General features: G+C 40.2%; 1 protein-coding gene across 9 annotated transcripts in view; it reads right to left on the reverse strand.

Moving 5' to 3' along the window:
* NCALD (neurocalcin delta) overlaps positions 1-23,793 on the reverse strand; it is a 390,461-nt gene that overhangs the window by 235,323 nt on the left and 131,345 nt on the right. The window lies entirely within an intron of this gene.

Genomic DNA, 23,793 nt, shown 5'->3' on the forward strand with positions numbered 1-23,793 from the left:
CCCAGTATTGGAGGACAGTCCACAACCTTATTTTTTTGGATAAGGAACCAACTTCATTCCAAAGCCTAAAAAGCTGAAACTGCTTTAAGATACTGCTTTTGAACAGGCACCATGAACGTGCCATATACCAAGTCCTTTTGCTCCTTTGGGATTAAGACAGATTGAATGGGAAACATCACAGACCCACTTTATGTGTTGAAAACCACTGTGCATGTTGTCAGGTTTCTTATAAAAAGCTTATAGCCTTGAAAATCCCTATGATTTCTTTATACATAAAAATTTCCACATACCGTTTCCATGTGATGTATTTTCCAACTAGCATATGTTGGAAACTGTAAAGGGCTCAGTAGACATATGCTCTTCCTTCTATCTTGCCTGACCCTACTGGGTAAGCAGAGTATCGACAATTTCATTTTTAAGGAAGAAACAAACCACGGTGTGAATAGTTCTAAACCCCCAAATATCCAGATTCCACCAGATAAATACACTTCTGAGATACAGGTTGGACACTTCTCAGAACATTGATCACAGAAGATCACCTGCCTCTGAGGTCCTATCTCTCTGCACCAGGCAGTGAGGGCTGCTGCATTCTAACTGATTGGCAAGTTTCCTCCTCATCCCCGTCCCTGGCCTTTTCAGAGGATCTGTCAAGGGTTTATTTCCTAGTATGGAACCAGTGTCTCTTTTTCTTTAGGAAAAGTTAGTTCCGACTACCTCTGCTGTCTACCCTCAGAACTCCACCTTCATACCATGGCCTGAAGGAAGCCAGAAATAGGAAGACTCAAACTCCCTTCATTCCCAACCTAATGAATTTAGCAGGGAGTGCAAGGCCTGGCAGGGCGGGGGAAGGGGCAGTAAGGAGAGGGTAGATTTTATGCAATCTGAATTTTCACCCATATCCTAGTCAAGAGAAGCTTATGTTAAATTCATCATACAACTAGGCCAACCCAATAAGCTTGTCTTTGTGAAAGAACAACTAACAAACCAAAACTGTAGGGTTGGGTTTATCTGTTGTGATGGATATTTTCCATTGGCCCCTTCAAATCCACTATCCATTCTTCTCCACCCTGCTCTGTACCCTAGATGGCTAAATTTTACAGAATGTAACAATGGGCTTCTTGTCTTCTCTTTTGAGTTTTGCTTGGGGTCTGCTAATAGAAGGCCCTGGCAGATGATTAGTAGAAAAGAAAAGAGAAGTTGGAGGGTTTACTCTTGAAGCCTTCTTCCTGGTGGGTGGAATGTGTTCCTTTGCCAAAAGCACAGCCCCAGCCAGTGGCCTCTCCCACATCTAAGCCTGGTTCCCTTCCTATGCTCCTTCTGGCCTAGGGGTAATAATGGCTCCCCAGGGTGCTTTCTTTGTTCTTTGCTGTTTCCCCTAAGCATCCCTACACTTTTATAAATAGGTCTTTCCTTAAACTCTCACAACTACCCTGCATGATTTGCCATCTATTTCCTGCCTGGACTCTGTAACATTACTTTCAAGCCAGCATTGCCTTGAAATGCCTCCACCTGAGGTTTCTACAAACCATGAGCACCAAAGGAACCGGTGAGAGGAAAGAAATCAAGTGGTTATACGTTGTTTATAAAAATAACTCATTCCTTATTCTTTGGGCAGTTCTCTGTTTCTAATTATTTAACGTTTCTAAAGATTTTAGTGCCAAAAAAATCTCTGCTTAATTAAAACATCATATACCACAATTTTAAGCTCTGCATCCACTAGAACAAGTTTCTGCTCCCAAGACTAACAATATAGATGAAGCTCTCTGCCAGCATATGGTTTCATGACATAGTCTTAATAAATATCAGTATACAGCATATATCATTTCGACAGCAGATAGTATTATTTAGAGGAGAAATGGTCTAAGCCTTTAAGAATAAAAACCTGCTCTACAGGACAGCTGACTAAATGGTGAAGCTCTTAAGTGAAAGGAGTTTGGAATTCAATACGGAAATTGTTCAGCTATTACTAAATGACTCAAAAACAACTCTCAGAAACCTGGGAGATCAACAAGTACTGAAGCATGTTCTTTCCATCAGTGGAAAGGGCTTAAAGGACTCTCTAAATAACATCTGCTCTCCCCCATATTTGAAACTCAAGACAAGCCAGAAGCTATCAAGTATAACTTCAGCCATGCAGAACCCATCTGAAGAAAACAGAGTACAGTAATGTTTTCTTGATTAAGTTTCTTTTAAAAGCAAGGTTAAGGGAGTTCTGAAAAACAAGCACTTGACTTCCAAATCACAGAAAATGGCCTTTTACGATTGACTCTGTGACTCTCCAAGACAAGTCCACTTAGGGGTTCCCGCCATCAGTTCAGACCACATCTTTGTGACACAGTTTCTCATCTCTGATGCTAGTTCAGGCATCCCACATACTCTGGGACTGGAAGACCTCAAACAGACACCAGCCATCCAAATAATCTGTGACAGTGGACACCAGAGTCAAGGACATGGGTTTTATGGAAGCTAAAGGGCCTATGTAGCTGAAGGAACTATCCAGAAATTATCTACTTTATTAGAGCACAAAATAACTCTAAACAAGGTCAGTCCCATGTTCCCTTTAATCCAGCATTCTGCCACTCCCTGAGAACTGTTGTTTAAACACCAGCTTCGAAGATGTTTCCATTTCTGACCTCTCAAAGATTATATCACCTGCTATCCAGACCTTAAAAATAATCAAGGAGGGGCACCTGGCTGTCTCCATCAGTTAAGTGTCCAATTCTTGATTCTGGCTCAGGTCATGATCTCAGGGTTGTGAGATCGAGCCATGCATTTGGTTCTACACTGGTGTGAAGCCTGCCTAAGATTCTCTCTCTCCCTCTCCCTCTGCCCCTACCCCCCACCATTTGTGCTCGCTCTCTCTCTCTCTCTCAAAAAACAAAACAAAACAAAATCAAGGAGACTAATTGGACAACAACAAAAAACAGTCTTGTAGCTTCCCTCATCTAGTCAGATGTTCTAAACTGGTGGCCTGGGGAGGCCGGGTCCATCAGCTTAGGTGAAGTAAGTTCTTTTTCTCCTTTACACCATCCCACTTTACTTATCTACATGACCTATTTGGCCCTGTCAGAGATGGTGTTCAAGATCCACTCTTTTGAACATTTAAAGATATAATTAAAGAAAGGGGAAGATGAACCGAAAGGATGGGGCTGGGGATGGAATCCTATAGATGTTGTGGTGGTTTTAAAATATGTTGGCAGGGGCGCCTGGGTGGCTCAGATGGTTAAACATCTGCCTTTGGCTCAGGTCATGATCTCAGGGTCCTGGGATCGAGCCCCGCATGGGGTTCCCTGCTTCTCCCTCTCCCTCTACTGTTCCCCCTACTCCCCCTGCTTGTGCTCTCTCGCACTCTCTGTCAAATAAATAAATAAAATCTTTAAAAAAATAAAATAAAAAATAAATAAAATATGTTGGCAAGTTCCAAAGAGAAATTGAGAAAACAGTCCCATTTACAATTGCACCAAAAATAACAAAATGCCTAGGAATAAACTTAACCAAGGAGGTGAAGGACCTATACTCTGAAAACTATAAAACTTTGATGAAAGAGATTGAAGACAACACAAACAAACAGAAAGATATTTGGGGCTCATAGATTAGAACAAATACTGTAAAAATGTCCATACTACCCAAAGCAAACTATACATTTAATGCAGTACCTATCAAAATACCAACAGCATTTCTCACAGAACTAGAATGAACAATCCTAAAATTTGTATGGAACCACAAAAGATCCTGAATAGCCAAAGCAATCTTGAAAAAGAAAAATAAAGCTGGAGATATGACAACTCTAGATTTCAAGTTACACTATAAAGTTGTAATAATCAAAACAGTATAGTACTGACACAAAAATAGGCACATAGATCAACAGAACAGGATAGAAAGCCCAAAAACAAACCCACAATTATATGGTCAATTAATCTTCAATGAAGGAGGCAAGAATATGCAATAGGAAAAAGACAGTCTCTTCAACAAATGGTGTTGGGAAAACTAGACAGCTACATGCAAAAGAATGAAACAGGACCATTTTCTTATGGCACACACAAAAATAAGCCCAAAATGCATTAGGGACCTACATGTGAGACTTGAAACCATAAAAATCTTCTAAGAGAACACAGGTAGTAAGGTCTCTGACATGGACTGTAACATTTTTTGAGATATGTCTCCTGAGGCAAGGGAAATAAAAGCAAAAATAAACTACTGGGACTATATCAAAATAAAAAGCTTCTACACAGCAAAGGAAACAATCAACAAAATTAAAAGGCAACTTAGAGAATGGAAGAAGATATTTGCGAATGACATATCCAATAAAGGGTAGGTATTCAAATATATATATATATATATATATATATATATATAAAGGTATACAATTCAACACCCAAAAACCAAATAATTCAATTAAAAATGGACAGAAATCATGAACAGACAATTCTCCAAAGAAGACATACAGATGGCCAACAGACACATGAAAAGATGCTCAAATCACTAATCATCAGGGAAATGCAAATCAAAACTGCAATGAGATATCACCTCATACCTGTCAGAATGGCTAAAATCAAAAACACAAGAAACAAGTGTTGGCAAGAATGTGGGAAAAAAGGAACTCTCATGTACTGTTGGTGGGAATGCAAACTGGTACAGCCATTATGGAAAACAATATGGAGGCGCCTCAAAAAATTAGAAATAGAACCCCCTATGATCCAGTCATCCCACCACTGAACATGAAAACACTAATTCGAAAGGATATATGCACCTCTATGTTTATTGCAGCATTATTTACAACAGCCAAATTATGGAAGCAGCCCAGGTATCCACTGAGAGATGAATGGATAAATACATATACATACACACACACAATGGGATATTACTCAGCCATAAAAAAGAATGAAATTTTGTCATTTGCAACAACATGGGTGGAGCTAGAGAGTATACTGCTAAGTGAAATAAGTCAGTCAGAGAAAAACAAATACCATATGGTTTCACAGGGAATTTAAGAAACAAAACAAATGAACAAAGGGCAGGGGGAGGAGAGACAAACCAAAAAACACACTGTTAACTATAGAGAACAGATAGTTACCCGAAGGGAGGTGGGTTGGGGATGGGTGAAATGGGTGATGAGGATTAAAGAGTACACATGTCATGATGAGCACTGAGTCATGTAGAGAATTGCTGAATCGCTATATTGTACACCCGAAACTAACATAACACGGTATGTTAACTATCCTGGAATTTAAAAAGAAATGTTTTAGTAGTAAATAAAACATGATGGCAAATTCTGTGACATTTCTCCCATCTAGAAGTAGAGTTGAATTCCCTTCCTCTTAAATTTACGAGTTAAGTTACTTGTGTACCAAATAAAATATGGTGGAAGCTATGCTGGTAATTTAGGTCAAAGGATGATACAGCTTCTGCCTGGCACTCTCTCTCTTACTCAGGCTGTTTGCTTTGGGAACTCATCCACTAGGCTGCACAGAAGCCAGGCAGCCATGGAGAGACCCACATGAAGAGGAACCAGGCCTCTCCATTCCAGATTTCTGGCTACTCCATCCTTCCCCCCAAAGCTCCCAGCTAATAGCCAGAACCAGCTTGCTAGCCATGTGGGTGCATCTTAGAAGTGAACCCTTCAGTCTTCAGGTGACCCCCCCCACCCTCCCCCACTCCCCAGCTGATGCTGCATGGAGCAGAGATGGGCCTTCCCATCCAGCCCAGCTCAGATTGGAGATTCAGGAGGTATATAAATGATTGCTGTGATATGTCCCTAAGTTATGCGGTGATTTTTTTATGCAGCAATAGATAACCAGAACAGATGCTTAGACTCAAACTTTTACTGGTAATTCCAATATAAGACTTGTTAAATATGTTCTCATCTAGTGAGAGGACAGAGAAATGAGAGATGAGGCAGATTCTATAACTGTCATATTTATTATGAGAACCTAAATATAATGGGGGGGGAAAGCACCTGTTACCTTCTACAGTTTGACACTTTACTCACTTTTAAGGGCTAGAAAAATTAGAAGAGGAGAGGTGTTCAACATTAATGTTGCTAGGGCTGGAGAACCAGACACGAGTGGGCATGCCAATCCCTGTTCCTTCACTTCAAGATCCCTCAAACGCTTCCTTTTTCTTCCCAAGCCGCTTATTTTCACTGGCAAGATTATTTATAGTCAACCCTTCTTCCTAGAAGGACATCAGATTGAGTTCCAAAAACACTCATTCAATAACATGCAAGAGGTAAGGCTTGAAGCTTTGAAGATTCAGGGGCTGTTTTCCCTGAAAACTATTCTGCACACCCCTGCCACATGAAGTTCCTGAAATTTGTCCATCAGCATGTCCTCCTCTCCTTCAAGAACAAATGATCACCCCTTTTTATTTACTGTATTAAATTAATTGTCTTTGTCCATCTTTTGTGGTACCATGGTTTGACCTTATGTATTTAATTCTTTCCCAATGTGCCTTGGTTATTTCCACCTCCAAGCTTTGATTCATGCCAAGCCATAGCCCCTTATCTATGTCTTTCTTAGTCAACCATCTTTCAAAGCCACGTTCAAGACTCTTATCAATTTTTTAAAAAGAAAAAAATTCCCTAAACATGGCAGGTGACCACAATCCCTCTCCCTATTTGAATTCTTACAGCACTCGGAATCCACAGTGAGCAGATTTGCCCATTCCCCACCACTGTTCATAGGTCCTTCAGGGGCAGGACCACGTCTTCAGCATCTTTGCATTCCTCCCCACTACTCCGAACACACTCAGAGCCCCACTTGGCGTCTTGAGTACCTTCTGTGCTAAATTGCTGCTTATTAGATGAGGTAAATGAACTAAATAATGTAGCAAATAGCTTATAAAACTTCCTTCTAGGAATATTTTTATTATAACCACTGCCTACCACTGCCTACTCTTAAGGAATGAATCTTTAATTGGGAAGTTCTGAGTCGGAGCCAGCCAGTTAGGGTCAGTCAGGAAGTATCTGGGGGAAGTGGGGGTACCCCCAACAGGGAGGTGGCAGCCCAGGTGTTGCTCGACATGCCCAGGAAGCCCTTGAATCCTACCAGCATCAAATGGGCAGGATCTTTAAGATTACCTAGCACAGAAATGTATCTTGTGTTTATTATGTACGAAGAAACTGTGGAAGTTAACGTCAACCTCATTTTACAGATGAAGACAGTAAGACTCAGAGAGGATAAGTAATAAGCCCCAAAGCAGCTAGTTATCAGCAGGAATGGCCTTGACCTCAGGTCTCCAGACTCCTGTTCCAGCATTCTTTCCACAACAGAAACCTGGAGGACTGTTGCCTTTTCTCAATGAACATTCCTCTTTGAAGAGCAAACTACAGGCAGTGTTTCAAGGTGAACATTTGAATGATGGCTTTAAAGTCAATTTTTACTATGTAGGGTGACCTTAATTGCTAGACATTTTCTTCTCAAGAAAAACAAACCAAAAATCTATTTTATCCCCTCTGACTGAGAAAGATGTGTTTTATGGATCTAATTTGCAAGCAATTTTTCCAGAGCCGAAGACGTCTTTTCTGAGCACTGCATCACACACTGTCTCTGGGCTGAAAGCAATGAATTAGACCACGTAACTGGCATATCTGAAAGAAAAATACAAAAGATGAAAGCCCGTGCCTTAAAAACCAAGAACATAGGCTGGATGTGTGCATCGACTCGAGAAATTGATAAAAGCAACTTAAATTATGAGCTCTATTCTCTAAGAGGCTCAACAATTGCTCCCTATCAGTATACTAGCAAATCCTTTTTTACCACATTTTATATGTCAGATTCTAAGATGAATTACATCTTTCCACTGACCTTGTCAAAATAGGCCTTTCTCATAACAAGAAGTAATAAAAGCAACTCCACAGTCCAGATCAGTAAGATCAGACAGGTAGGCTGACAGAGACAGTAGCAGAAAGTCCCCAAGTGATTTTTAATTTAAAAATGTAACTTATAAGAAATGAGCATTCCACTTTGTTTTCAAGTTCTTGTTCAATATTTTAGAAAAGAAGGAAAAGTTACAGATCATAGATACAGACATAGATCTCTGGATCGTATATATGTTGAAATTTAAGGAGTATAGTACAGTAGCTAAGAACCCATACTCTATAGTCAGACCACCTAGTTCAAATTCCAGCTCTGGCACTGACTTTGTGACTTTGAGGAAGTTACTTAAAACACTTTCTAGTTCAGTCTCCTCATTTAAAACAGAGAGTTGATAATATTTGTTAATTCATAAGGTTGTTGTGAGGATTCAGTGACAATACATGTCAGGATTTAGAATAGTGACTGTCCTATAGCAAACATTTACAAATACTAGCTGTCCTTATTATCTGTGACAGGTACAAGATTATCGATATGTGAGTATGCATAGTCTTCCCCTTTCCCTCCCTTCTTTTAAGGACAATATCTTTCTTATTCATTGGGTCAGCTCTAGGGCTTTCTCTTGTGTGAAGTCTGAGTCTGGGTTTGAGTAAATCTCCCAGAGAACATTTAGACTATATTACTCAGGGGAGGTTCTATGTAACAAAGTGGGTTATGTGTAGAATGTGTGGGCTTTTGGGAAGACAGCTGAATGCCTGAGCTAGATAGTACGTGTCAGCAGCAAGGGAACACAGATGACTTTAGAAATGAGGTAGCAATGTGAAGAGAGAAGGAAAAGCTTCTAGCAACTGCACCATGTGATAGTATTGAAAAAGACATGGTAGGTTTTGTGGGTTTTTTAAATATTTATTTATTTATTTTAGAGGGGGGAGGGGCAGAGGGAGAGGGAGAATCTCAAGCAGACTCCGCTCTAAGCATGGAGCCAGACACAGGGCTCAATTTCAGGACCCTAAGATCATGACCTGAGCTGAAATCAAGAGTTTGACATTTAACCAACTGCACCACGCAGGTGCCCCCCAGACACTGTAGTTTTAAGAAACTCCATTTAAGTTTTTTGAGAAATACAATAAATATAGGAATTAATTTTCTGCAATTGCTTTTGGTAGTTGGATGTTGTTCCATGAACGTGATGTTGTGCTGAGACTGGACCTCATGAGAACCTAGATTTTATATGTATAACCAGTTCTGCAGAGAGAACAATTTGAAGCACGTGGTTTCAGGCTTAAAACAAGAGCAGATTAACACAAAGTGGTAAATGTCATGAGTAGAGCACACAGCTTTCAAAAGGAACTAAAATATTCCCTACACGTATTCACTATAGCCCTTTAAAAAATATTTTAGCAATAGGTATCCAGAGCCATAAAAATATTTGTCCTCTTTCACTCAGGGCTAATTCATCCTAAAGGAAAAAAATTTAGAACACAAGAAGATGCGCATGGCAACATTATTTATAATAGTAGAAAAATGGAAACAACCAACCAACTAACCAAAATAGAGCATGTTGATTTAATAGAAAGGTACGACTTTGTTCAAAATGATAATAGTGAAACTCAGAAAAAACGTTATGATGTAATATTAAATTATAAAAACCCAGAATCGTAATGCTAATCCTGGAGCTATCTACATCCAGCTTAAAGGACAGAGAAAATAACACCGCTTTTAGAATTACAGGTGACAGCCCTGTTTGCTGATGCTCTCTGGCCAGCCCAGGCTTCTCCAGGCTTTCATAACCCCTTTATTTTCCTCAGACTAAATGACTTTCTAAGAGTAACCCTTATTCAACTAGACTAATATCTGCAATTGCCCATCCAACTTAGAGAGATCTGGGCCTCGCCCCTCTTGCTCTCCTTAGTTCTAGTACAAAAATAACAAGAAAGAACGAGAAAGAGGGAGGGAGGGAGGGAGGGAGGGAGGAAGGAAGGAAGGAAGGAAGGAAGGAAGGAAGGAAGGGGCGGAGGGAGGGAGGGAGGAAGAAAAAGAGAGAGAGAGAAGGGAGGAAGGTAGGGGGAGGGAGAGAGGGAGAGAGCAAACTTTTGTACTTATTCTTTTGGTTTTAAAGCTTTTTAAATTTCATATTCTCTGACAATTGGATTCAGAGGGTTAATAAAGCTTTTCACAACACATTTCTTGAAATAACTGTCCCAGCATGCCTGAAGCAGCAAGCAGAGAACCAGGAACAATGGTTTTTTTTTTTTGTTTTGTTTTTTTTGAGAGCTTGTGTGATCCCTTCCACACAATCTGTAGAATTACACCTAGTTTTTTATTTAAGGAACTTGCAAAAAAGGTGGAAACATAACATCTTAACACCACTCATTCATTCACTCATTCATTCCACAAGTGAGCACCAACTATGTTGCAGATACCATTTTGGGTACAGGTTATGTCACAGTCCCAACTTGCAAAAGATGATGAAACAGGTAATTCTCATAACATGTGAAGAGTGGCTCGAGAGAGAAAGTATAGGGAGACCAAGGAGGCACACCTAACCCAGGTTTGAGGAAGTCAGGGAAGAGGAGATAACATGCTCCCTTAATTCAAATTCTAATAAAGTCAAATCAATCATGTAGGAAAAATGAGGAAATAGGCCCAAATCAGACTCTGTATTCTCATTTCTAAGTCATATTCTCATAGAGTGTCCTGGCATTAGGGTGAGTAACATTCTTCTAAACACAGCCTCCAAATATAATAGACATCAGAAAAGTAATTGGTGGAACCAATTCCCCTCAGCAAATAGCAGATGAACTAACATTCTCCAACTGCCCAATGTGGGCCAGGCCCTCAAATCAACTTCCAGTCTTGCCATTTTGATTTTCTCTGTCCTAGATGAAAACATTCTTTCTCTCCATCTGGCTCTGTGAATGATAGTAGTAGGAAGTAGTTTATTTTGGTTTTAGGAAATAGAAAAGAAACTATATTTTGTTATTTTTTTTAAAGGTGGCAGAGAACATGCTGAATCATACTCTTTTGCTGGGCACTGTATAGACAACATGCTATTGTTATGGAAAAGATTCATCTTCTCCAATGCCGATGGTGTCCTGAGTAGCCTCAGTGTGATAAGTCGGAGAAACCACGCATTGACACGGCCTTGTCACAACTGCTATAAATTCTCAGGTGCCCCTGAATCTCTCATGGAAAAACCACTAATGCTACTTGTTCCCATGAGCCCGAGACCCTTAGAGCTTCACCCAGGATGAGAATTTAAGAAGAAAGGAATTCAACACTGATCTATCTCCATTTTAATCTTACTAATACAAAACCCGTAACTTGGAAATATTCCTACTTTGGCCTCTGCAATAAAATTTCAGGAGAAAAAAAAATTTAAAACATGCAGAAGCTTGCAAAAGTTATCTATTTGGCATAAATAGTACTAACTTGTGTGCCTGAGTTCTTCCCCTAGGCTTATAGGAGCAAAGGTAGTTCAGGGAAAGCCAAGAAGGGCAAAGGTTTGGATACCAACCAAGAAAAAGACAGGGCCAAAGAGACAGGGAAAGGAAGAGCTCAGCAACCCATTAATAGCAAAGGGGTCAGGTAAAGAGGAGGTGCCATAGAGAAGAGAAAACAAAGGAGAATGGAACAAATCTGGAGGTGCTTTTTATAGGATGTCTGTGGACAAAGCGGGAACCACAGAGAACCCAGACCAATTCGGAAGGCACCATCAATACATTAAAACACTTGCCATGCTTCTGACCTCTCAATGCCCACCATCCAGGGCAAATGGGATCTCGTAAAGCAGCAGTTGCTTTGAGAGTCCCTCAGGAAGGTGTCTTCCTGGGACCTTGCCATACCATTCGTCAAAAACTTCAGCACAGCTGGGTTTTGTTCTGGCACTAGAGTAAACCTCTGTTTCGTTGGTTGTGTGCCAGCTGAACTACCTGGCTTCATTTTGGGGCCATGTTGTATGAAAAGTACATTATTAAAACTACATGTGGCAAGATGCTCACACCATGGAAGTCATGTGAGAAGTGAAGACATCTGATCAAAGAGCATGGGCTGTGACCTATCCTGATGGAGGGTAGATAGGATTGCTGCTATTATGCAAATGTTCAATGGGCTTGTTCTTTCTTTCTCTTTCTCCCCCACTTCCTCCCTCCCTCAACCTTAATCATATATAATTGAATTATGATAAGGAAAGTCATATAACCTTTTCCCAAGGTCAAGTGAATTAATGAATTTCCACTAATTCCAAACATACCGAAAGACATAAGGATAACCAATGCATTATGGGTTGATGAAGAACACCAAGCTACCAAGGAGATCATCGTTCCATTTTGTGGTTGTCAACCACGCTGCTCTATACCATAATAATATGAATGGCCAACATCCCAGCCTTGCCGCTTATCAGCTAGCTAAACTTGGGCAAGATAATTCTCAACTGTGTCTAAACAGGATTAATAACCACCTGTCATAAGGATTAAAGAGTTATAAAACATGTAAAGTGCCCAGGGCGGGTCCTGGCACAGCACCATTACGTTGCGTGACACTGAGGATGACATTCCCATGTCTATGTGGAAGGCTCCCCTGGGAGTTGTGCAGTGCACAACCATGTCCAGGTTTGGTACAGAACAAGTGCTCACTCAGTATTTGCTTTTCTTATCATTTACTGAGTCCTTATTATGAACTGAGTCATGCTGAGCAATTTTCAAGGATTTTCTTGCTTGATCTGCAAAATAACCCTTTGAGGTAGGTACTCTTATTAGTCCCATTTTAGAAATGAAGAAACTGAGGTGCAGAAAGTTTAAGTAACTTGCCCAAGATACCAAGCATCAGGATTCAGACTCTGATGGCGTAACTCCAGCTCAGTTCCTCATTGGCGATGCTATCTACCATTGCCTCTGGTAGGGACAAACATTAGGCCAAAGGGCTGAGGTCATTCTTAGGTTAAGTCAACTAATTAATACAATTAATCCACAAGCATACTCTATAGAGAAAATGGTAACAAATCATGCCTTTTGTTTCCAGAATGCGTAGTCCAAGCTCATTAGCTACTGCTACCACTTTTTCCCTGATGCTGTGAAGAACTGGAGTACCAAAATTAACAAAGATCATCACTTGTCCACATTCAGCAAAGATCTTTCTGTGCCCACACTCCTAATGAGGGCACTTGTCATTAGCTAAATAAGCAAACCTCTAGAAATCACTTCCTCTTAAGAAAGGTCAATACAAATGTATCTACTAATTGGCTGATGAACTCATGTCCCAGCAAGCCTGAGGGGGTCTCCATTGCCCAAGGAAGGCCAGAATTTCAGCCTCAGCTTTTTGGACTACCTCTTGGTGTCCAAGGAGTAACACTGAGTGATTATACTATTACAAACTAATAAATCTCAGTGATGCATGCAAAAAGGGGCAGGTCTGATACAGAATGGGAAAGGGATAACTGAAGCTTTTCTAAGTCCCTTCCTCATGGTCCCCTCGTTGCTCTTTGCTCTCTTGTCTACTAACTCTTGACTGCTTGCACTTCCACAAGCTGAAAGGACACAGACTTCTGGAGGCTGTATGGTAGTACGGGCTCTAGAATGAGACAAACCAGGTTGAAATCTTGGTTCTACCACCTCCCATGGTGTGACTTGTCCCATGAGTCCTCTGAGCCTCAGTTTCCTCTTCTATACAGTTGGGACATATCTACCTTATGGGACTGAGATAAAGATTAAATGCATGCCAACTCCCCAAACTCCATAAATAAAAGCTGCTATCAAGGACTCTGGATTAATTGAAAGTGATGACGTATTTTTTTGTTCACTTACAAGGACATAGACATTCAAACGAATATTATGCTCTTCAAAGCAATCATCTCAAGGTATCTCTAGGCAGCAATTTTTCCCCCTAAAGTTTCCTTTGCTTAATACATTTCTGGAACTTCTCCTTTGGAATCCCATGTCGCCAGCATGAGTATCTTCAGTAATGACAAATCTCTTTGCAGATGCATTATGACCAGAATGGTCATTCAGAGCCAAGTGCAGTATTGAGAAGAGGAGCACCTTTTTGGCCAAACATAGGCCAAAGGAACGACCGTCAAGTCCCAACCTGGTCCCAATACATGTGCCCAGCTCTATCTGTTTCTACCACTCCCCCATCCTATGCACTCAAGGTTCCTCATTCCCTGAACAAGTAGAGCCTTTCCTGCTCCCAGAGTTCTGTGCAGGCTACTCCTCCTAAATGGCATGGCACAGCCTTTTTTCCCTAGTCCATCCAGAAATATCCCACTTAACCACCACATCCCAGCCATGTCAACCCTTCTATCAGCGGTTAAGAACACAGAGGTGATTGAATATTCTTTCCTGCTTTGTCTAATATTCTTTCCTGATTTGTCCCTCTACCTGAGGGTCCATTTCTGGGTTCTCTATTCTGTTCCATTGATCAATGTGTCTGTTTTTGTGCCAGTACCATAATCTCTTGATGACTACAGCTTTGTAATACAGCTTGAAGTCCAGAATTCTGATGCTTCTAGCTTTGGTTTTCTTTTTCAACATTACTTTGGCTATTTCGGGTCTTTTCTAGTTCCATACAAATTTCAGAATTATTTGTTCCAGCTCTGTGAAAAATGCTGTCTCTTCAACAAATGGTGTTGGGAAAACTGGACAGCAAAATCCAGAAAAATGAAACTGGACCACTTTCTTACACCATACACAAAAATCAGTTCAAAATGGATGAAAGATCAAAATGTGAGATACGAAACCATCGAAATCCTAGAGGAGAACATAAGCAACGGACTCTTTGACCTTGGCTGCAGCAACTTTTTACTAGACATGTCTCCAGAGGCAGGGAAACCAAATCAAAAATGAACTATTGGGACTTCATCAAGATAAAAAGCTTCTGCACAGCAAAGAAAACAATCAACAAAAATAAAAGGCAAACTACAGAATGGGAGGAGATATTTGCAAATGACATATCACATAAAGGGCTAGTATCCAAACTCTATAAAGAACTTATCAAACTCAACACCCAAAAAACAAAAAATCCAGTCAATAAATGGGCAGAAGATATGAACAGACATTTCTCCAAAAAAGACATACAAATGGCTAACAGACACATGAAAAAATGCTCAACATCACTCATCATCAAGGAAATACAAATCAAAACCACAATGAGATACCACCTCACACTGGTCAGAATGGCTAAAATTAACAACTTAGGAAATAACGGATGTTGGTAAAGATATGGAGAAAGGGGACCCCTCTTACACTGTTGATGGAAATGCTAACTGGTGCAGCCACTGTGGAAAACAGTATGGAGGTTCCTCAAGAAGTTAAAAATAGAACTACCCTATGACCCAGAAATTGCACTACTAGGTATTTATCCAAAGGATACAAAAATAGTGATTCAAAGGCCACATGCACCCCAGCATTTATATCAGCAGTGTTCACAATAGCCAAAACATGGAAAGAGCCCAGATGTCCATTAACTGATGAATGGATAAAGAAGATGTGGTTTTATATATATATATATATATATATATAAAATAGAATATCACTCAGCCGTCAAAAAGAATGAAATCTTGCCTTTTGCAATGACGTGGATAAAACTAGAATGTACTATGCTAAGTAAAATAAGTCAGCCAGAAAAAGACAAATACCATAAGATTTCACTCATATGTGGAATTTAAGAAACAAAACTGAAGAACAGAGGGGAAAGGAAAGAAAAATAAAATAAGATAAAAACAAAGAAGGAGGCAAACCATAAGAGGCTCTTTACTATAGGGAACAAACTGAGAGTTGCTGGAGGGGAGGGGGGTGGGGGAAGGGATGGGGATTGGGTGATGGGGATTAAGGAGGGCACTTGATGTAATGAGCACTGGGTGTAATATGCAACTGGTAAATCACTAAATACTACCCTTGAAACTAATAATACACTATATGTTAACTAATTTAAATTTAAATAGAATCTTAAAAAAAAAAAATAACACAGAGGTGAGAAGCCAGACAAGGACTCCAGAAAAGCAGCAGACAAGGCAGCGATGTGCATGGACCAGGGAGTAAGCTGCCCAGGTCTGAACCCCGCCTCTATGACACGGTCACAGTTGTGACCTTAGATGAGTTACTTCCCTTGCCAATCCTCAGCTGCCTCGTTAGTGAAATAAAATAAAGAGCAGGAGCTACTTCAAAGGTCTATTTAGGAGATTATGTAGAGCGCCTAGAACAGTATCTAGCAAATGTTTGTCTAATAAACTCTGAGATCTATCATCTCTTAGCTGGGTAATCAGCTTGAGTTGGTTATTTAACCTCTTCATATCTCAATTTCTTGCCTTTAAATGAGGATAAGAAAAGTAGCACCAATTTCATATGGTTTCTGAGGATTAAATAATATAATGTATGTAACTTGCCTTGTATGTAATATATGTGGAGCTCGGTATATGTTAGGATTTCAACAAAACAGTAGTTTTTTCTTAAAGTTATTTCTTTTGAACTCTGTAACACCTTCTTTGTACCTCTATTACGGAACATATCAAATTATATTATAATAGCCTAGGCTGAGAACACTTTGAGGACAAGAACTTTGTCATTATTCTTCTGAAAAAGGGGAAAAGTAGTTCTGCTGGCCATAGGATGTGGGGGGGGGGGGGATTGAAAATTGAAACAGAAACCACAACTTGCAAAATTGTACTATGACTCACGAAAACAGAAAAATTGTACCAAACCATGACATGCAAGCAAACTAAGTTCAGACTCTTTAACACCAGCTCATTCAGACCCATGGTGTTCTACATCAGACCACAGACAAACTAGTCTAAGAATAATTCCACACGAAGTCATATGTCCTAAAGACCATGGACTGTTTCAGCAACTTCGTACTTTATAAATTCTGACCAATCTCTAGCCAAGACCATTCTGTGACTAACTCCAATTTTACAAACTCTGTGGATATTCTTCCCTAAACTCCATCTCCACCCTATTGAAATGCCCCCAAACCCTCCATGGTATGTGCTCCCCCTTGCAGCCTCAAGCTAATAAACCTAAGTTTGTTTGACTATGGTGTGTCCCTGGTAATCTTTGTTTGGTGGACTTCAACATAGCTTAGCATGCCAAGGACTTGGCACAGCACCTGGTACGAAGCAGGCATTCCGTAAATTGTGTCTTGAACAAAAGAATGCAGTAATGAGACTCTTGCTTTTATAACTTAAGAGTTCAGAAGATAATTGTAAACAGAGAGTTTCAAAAATATTAGGAGCCACATCAAGCAGCCTTGAGGGGACTGCGTGTATAATTTTTCAAGCTGCGAATCTTCAAGAGCCATCCTAGGCTGAAAATACGTAATCAGGAACACTGATTAGAAGCCAGTGTTGCTGCTGTGCTCTTATACACATCAGTATAATCCCTGCTCGATAGGAAATGATAAACTAATCAAGGACACAAGGTGAACAGGCAAGTGGACATGGTGTGTGTTCCTACAGCACTGGACACAGGGCCTTGCCCACAGCGGTTGCTCGTGGAAATTCATTCATTGGTTACTGACAGGCATTTTACTCTGTAGGTGATAACTGGCTGAGAGTTTCTGAGCAGAGGCAGATCCTGATAAATATGATGGTCTAGGACACTTCCTTTCTAGGAGCAAGTTAATACTATGAGCTGGCAGCCTTGCAGGAGGTTATCTCAATAACCAGGCCATTAGGAAGGTCCTTGCCTATTGAGATAACAGTGGAAAGGAAATGAATCTCTTCTGCAAAGCTAGCACCATGGTGACTAACTGATTTTGAGGGAGCGTGGAAGGCACCAGAGTTAAAGAAAGATGCATCAATGTTTACCACCACGGGATCACTGGAAAACGATCCTGACAGAGACAGAAATAGCTGCAAGAACAGAAGTGATCTTGATACCTGCGCGAATGCCCGTTACTACGGGTTCAGGTTCTTAAGTTAGAGTAAGTAGCACAGCCTTGCACTAACCACTTCCTACCTGCTCTAACACCCTGCGCAGGTCAGATCAATAAGGGCAAATGAGGTCTTTGTATCCACTTAGAGTAACTATCAGCAGCTTATTGATTCTAGCTACTCAAAGTGATGACATTCCCTTTGTCATCAGGCATGATCGACAGATTTTTTTTCCTTTAGTTTTGCTCAAAATTGCAATTAAACTCATTTAAGCTATGAAAAACCCTTGAACTTTAAGCCAATCGACTACTAGAAGAATAGCTTATAGATTTTTTTTTTTAACCTTTTTCCTTAACATTTTCATGATACAAACAGATCAGCCACTGTGGCTGAAGACAAAGGCAGGCCAGACATTGTTCGAAGCTAAGGAAACAGGAAACACAATTGAGACTGATACTGTAAACTAACTAACTTATATAAGTGAATACTATTTTCAAAGAGCATGATTTTATTTTTTTCTGGACCCTTTTAGATGAAGGTAGCCCTGCCAAGAATCCATCACAAATTTGGAAAGAAAAAGTGGGGTTACATAGAAAAAATTATTACGGAAAATAAGGGAGACTGATACGCTTTCACTGCATCACATTTGAAGATTGAAGATATAAAGCATTAAAGAGAAATAGCCCACAAGGAAAAGGAAAATCAAATATGAATTTCTTTTCCCAATAATGCAATTTTCTGGGCACTGCTGACTTGTCACTCACCAAAAACCCTCAGCTAAAGAAAACATTTTCAGGTCCTTTTTCTGAAATTGCTGCAACCAGTCTATTTTCAGCTTTCTTTCTCTGAGCCTCCTAGAAAAAATTCTTAAATGATCCCGGGACCAGGTTTGGTTCAAGTTGTCAGAAGCTTTTAAGATGGCTTTGCTACTTTGCTTTTATTTTCAACTAATCTCCAACTAGGTGTATGGGCTAGAGTGAATGTCTTTCCCAAAAAATGAGCCTTTCTGCCACTTGGTTACCTGGGTCTATTCTCATTAAATAATTCATGCACAAATAATCAATGAACAACTGGAAATGATTATTTGGCAATTACATTTAGCTTCAACAGAAACAACCCATTAAAACAATAAAAGCATATAGTAGTCTCCCTTTATCTGTTGGGACTATGTTCCAAGACCCCCAGTGGATGCGTGAAACTGCAGATAGTACCAAACCCTAGGTATACCATGTTTTTTCCTACACATACATACCTATGATGAAGTTTAATTTATAAACTGGGCACAGTAAGAGATTAGCAACAATAACTAATAATAAAATAGAACAATTATAATTCACTGCAATAAAAGTTACATGAACGTGGTCTCCCAAAATATCTTACTGTACTCATTCTTCTTCTTGTGATAATGTGAGATGATCAAATGTCTATGTGATGAGATGAAGTGACATGAACGACACAGGCACGGTGATGTCCCCTTAGGCTACTACTGACCTGATGATACTTAGAAGAAAGATCATCAGCCTGTGGACCACAGTTGACAGCAGATAACCGAAACCACGGAAAGCAAAATCATGGATAAGAGGGAACTACTGCACCTGTTTTAATGACCGTTTTTAACTCTGAAAATGGCAGTTGGGACAACCAATAACATGAGCTATATGGTGATACCCTCCCTCAGGGCCCTTGGAGGTCAAAATGAGGCTCCACATTATGGTAAAGGTCAGTATGTTTCTCACCACACAGTGAGGCTAAGAAAACTTCAGAAAACAGAGTCTTTATGAGCTAAAATTCAGAACACTCTAGAGAAGTAGTAAGTTTTTAAAGTGATAAAAGTGGCTTTATATAAAATTAATTTGCTCATTAATTTAATGCATCCACTTTGCATTTTCTCCAGACCTAATGTCACAAGTAATCATCCTGAGGGTTCAGTGGCAATGGGCCACTTTGTTGGTTATTCCCAATCCCCCCTCTACAGCACCCCCAACCATACCCCACTTCTCGTGTCCGGAGGTGGGGGGTAGAGGGGCTGTGATCACCTAGACTCCCTGGGCCTCTAGCTTCTTGTTGGGTTTGATTAATGGGGGACACCAGTCAAATATGGGAAAGTGGGAAGAAAGCAGTGTGGTGCTATTTTCCCTATTCTCTCTCTGTTTTACCACAGTGTCTAGCAAGAATTCTCTCCCTTCACAGCTATGGCTTCTGTTGAGTGGCCCCTCCTCCATAATTACAACCCTCACTGGACTCTACTATTTGTTCCTCTTGTCCCTTCAGCCTGGGCAATGGCGTCCCCTTTGCAGTTAGTTCCTGGGTGCTGAACCACCCCTTGTTTGTTCCTGTAACAGCCCACAGGTCTGCAACAGCCCCGTCATTAAACTCTCTTCATTCAAACCCTCTGAGGTGAATTCTGTTTCCTGCCAAGATCCCAAAGCAACCACTGTGCAAAATAAATACAGAAGTGTTTGTGTCCTGGCTGAGGATGGCGAGCAAACACAAAAGGAGACCAATATCTGTGAAAAACATGCGTAAGCAAAACAAACCTCCACCAAGCTTTCTGTTTGGGCAAACAATGATTTAATGTCAAGCTTAATGTCAAAACCAGCAAAATACAGCTAATACTCCTCCTTTCTAACTTCTCCTTTTTTGAAATGAGAGGGGAAAATATAACACTTTCATCCCCACCATCAATATATTCCCATCGGATAAACCCCAGGAAAGCCAGTTCCGAAGACTAGAGATTCTCCATAAGTCACATGGACGCTTGAAAAAGATGAGCTTTTATTCCATTCCTATTCTTTTGCAATTAGAAAAAGAACATTGTCTGAATCTTTTTCCTTCGGTGCCCAAATTCAATTCACTATACTGTAGAAAGGGTGATGATAATGCCTTTCAAAAACTAGGGCCATTTAACAAAATAGAAAAAAAAATTTAAAGCACTGTTTTATCCAAATCGTACAAGGTGGTATGACACTAAAAATACATGATCAATTCTAAGACTATATCTCAGATGGCTCCTCTTTTTCTTCACTCTGGATATTTCTTTATTAAGCTGGAGACTACTGTTCTCTTTATTATCATTAACCCACCAAATGGATATTTGTAAATTTGCAACAAGCTGATAAACTGCACAGTTTCCAAGGCTAAATATAATGCTTTTATGGATCCCCTTTTTTATTACTATTATTAAGCTACAGGCCCCTAATGACACAGGAGCTATGAATTAATAAGCCGAGCAGACATTTAACTCAGGCACAATGAACTAATGAGGCTCTCTCTTCCGCATTTTGCTTCACACGGTGCTGATTCTCACCTCCACCTCTCTCTTAATCCATTCTCCAGACCCATTCTCCACCCAACCTTCCCTCATCCGTGCCCAGGAACTATGCTGCCCATCCCCTGCCTTCTGGCTCCTTGTGGAGTTCTGCCAGTGGGAGGCACGAGCAGGAGGCCAGGGTAGAGACGATAACTACCTGGCTCTCCCTCCTCCATGTCCTCTGTACATTGGAATCCCACAGTTCTGGCAGTGGCTGGCTCTCCAACTACACACCCCTGACTACTGCTCCACCTGAGTGGCCCTAACTCAAAGACAGTAGAAGCTTCTCATTATGAAGCACTCCTGGTTGTCTTAATATCCCTTCTTTGTTTCTTTCATTCTGTCTACGCCTCTGTAAATAGTACTTTTGCTCAATTCTCTTCAGAGTCCTGCAGAGTATGCCTCCTGTTTCCTGCTGGGTCCCTGACCAATAGGAGCATGACTTGGAACAAAAAGCACAAGGTTTCCTCAGACAAGGGGAGGTCCCCCAACTCACATTCCCTTTCCCCCCTACGCATTCCCACCACATGCTTCTGAACGCCGGGGTTAAAAATGCAGATCTGAGGAAAAGTTGGAAAACCATCACAGATCCAAGGAGACAAAGGAGGTAGGATGACAAAATGGAATATGGAATGTCCTAGGTTGAACAGGAAAAGGATGTTAGTGTAAAAACTAGTGAAACTGGAATAAAGTCTGTAGCTTAGCATTATTGCTGATTTAATTTCTTAATTTTGACAAATACATTCTGGTTATATAAGAGGTTAACATTAGGGGAAGCTAGGTGAAGGAAATATAGGAAATTTCTGTACTACCTTTGCAACTTTTCTATGAATATAAAATTATTCTAAAGTAACACATTTATTAGAAGAAGAAGAAGAAGAAGAAGAAGAAGAAGAAGAAGAAGAAGAAGAAGAAGAAGAAGAAGAAGAGGAGATTCCCAGACCCTGCACCAGACCCCTTAATCAGAATTTCAGCAGCAGGTACTTAAGCAGGTGGTTCGAGGACTGAACCTTAAAAAACACCACCCCTAAAGGACTTGGAAACTATTAGTTCTGGTTGAGATAAGGATGGAAAGAATTGTTTACTGATGCTAAATTACAGCATAATTACTTGACTATTTAAAGAAAAGAGGCAATTGAAGCTTTGTCAAAGTTCACCTTCTATCCCAGTTAATTAGAATGATTCATCCCTCGACCAGTCTCTGTATTTAGTTTCTTGCATAAAAACACTTGAAAAGGTACAGGTAATTATAGAACCAAACAAAGAAAGTGACAGTAGAGTTCTTCCACTTCCTCCTCCCTCTGAGATCAAGGTTTTTTGCAATGCATGTCCTTTTTATTTCTCCCAACAGAGTTTCCAAGAGGGCAGGGCCAACCAAACAGACTGTGAGTACAGCTCAGTTCAGTATTCTTCACCCATTACTTTGATGGACTGATGATCTGTGCTTCCCACTTATCCACAGCACTATTTATTTTAGGAAGCCTGTAATTCTTATATTCAACATTTTCTATGCCATTGGAGTGGGATAGGTAGAGGTGAAAATGTCACCATTATTATTACTTGTTTATTCAGAAAAACGTTAATTGAGCACTACTATGTGCCAGGCACTACTGTAGGCCCTGGAAATCTAACAATGAATAAAATAATTTCCACCTTCAGGGAGCTTAAAGTCAAATCAGGAAGACAGACAATTAAACAGATAAGTACCAAACAAGCTATAGGTTCATCCTTCCTATCCTCACGCTTTGCCCACCATGACTTAGAAACAGGAAGAACTGGTACGAACTGATTTTAAAGGAGACATAATCTTTCTCACTCTCAATCCCCTCATTCAAAAAAAAAAAAGTGAATAAAAAAAATCTCTCTTTGCCTTATAAAGGTTGTCACATAGCTCAAATAATAATGGATGTAAATGTGCTCTGAACATTGCAAAATGTTATAAAAATGTCAAGCAATACAAATTAATGACTTAAACAGCCCCTGTCCACTAATTCTAAGGCAAAATGATAGTAGTTCAGTGGCCTTTCCATTAACCAGAAATTTCAGACAGTAAGATTTTATAAAAAGCAATCCTTTCAAAGATCTAAACTCTGTCGCTTTGGAGTTAGCAATTAGTGAGAATTAGATTAACATCAAAGAACTGCATCAGAGAGGAGAAGTCTCCTGTGAAGAAAGTAGGGCTGCCGTTTTATTCATGGTAGACCCATTTTTGCTTCACTCTCCCTGAACAAACAGGAGGGCTCGGTTACTTTGACTCTTCTCTAAAATTGAAAGGAATTTCTCAGCCAGAGCCATTCACATTTCTATTTTATTCAAAAAGAAGCTTCCAGATCAGCAATGAAAGAAAATCTGCTACCGTCAGTTCTAGCACATATAAACCTGTGAGCAGTTTTCAGCAGATATCTTATAAAAGATTATGCTTGAGAGAAGTCTTAAAAATCAGATTTGCTGTTTCAGATAAAGATAGTGTCTATTCTTAGCTTAAAGGTAGAAAATGTTCTATTCGAGCAGTTTACCATCTTTTTCTCTGCCTGGAGAAGTCGATGAGCTTCTAAGGGCTCTCTGGATACCATGGTAACCGCATGATTCTGATCAAGTCTGTGGTGTCTGGGGTACAGGTTAAGGAACCTTACAATGCTATCTAAGAAAATCTGCATTAGAGACACTGCGGGTGTGTTTGAACTGGACATCTGACACATTCGCCACAGGTAAACACAGTTGTGAGCCTCTGCTGTGTCCCAGCGCTGGACCGGCACTTGGGTAACCCCGTGACTGTAGGACACCCTTGCAAAGAACTCACAGTGGGC

Source organism: Ursus arctos, unplaced genomic scaffold (genome assembly GCF_023065955.2).
Source record: "Ursus arctos isolate Adak ecotype North America unplaced genomic scaffold, UrsArc2.0 scaffold_6, whole genome shotgun sequence".
NCBI lineage: Eukaryota > Metazoa > Chordata > Mammalia > Carnivora > Ursidae > Ursus > Ursus arctos.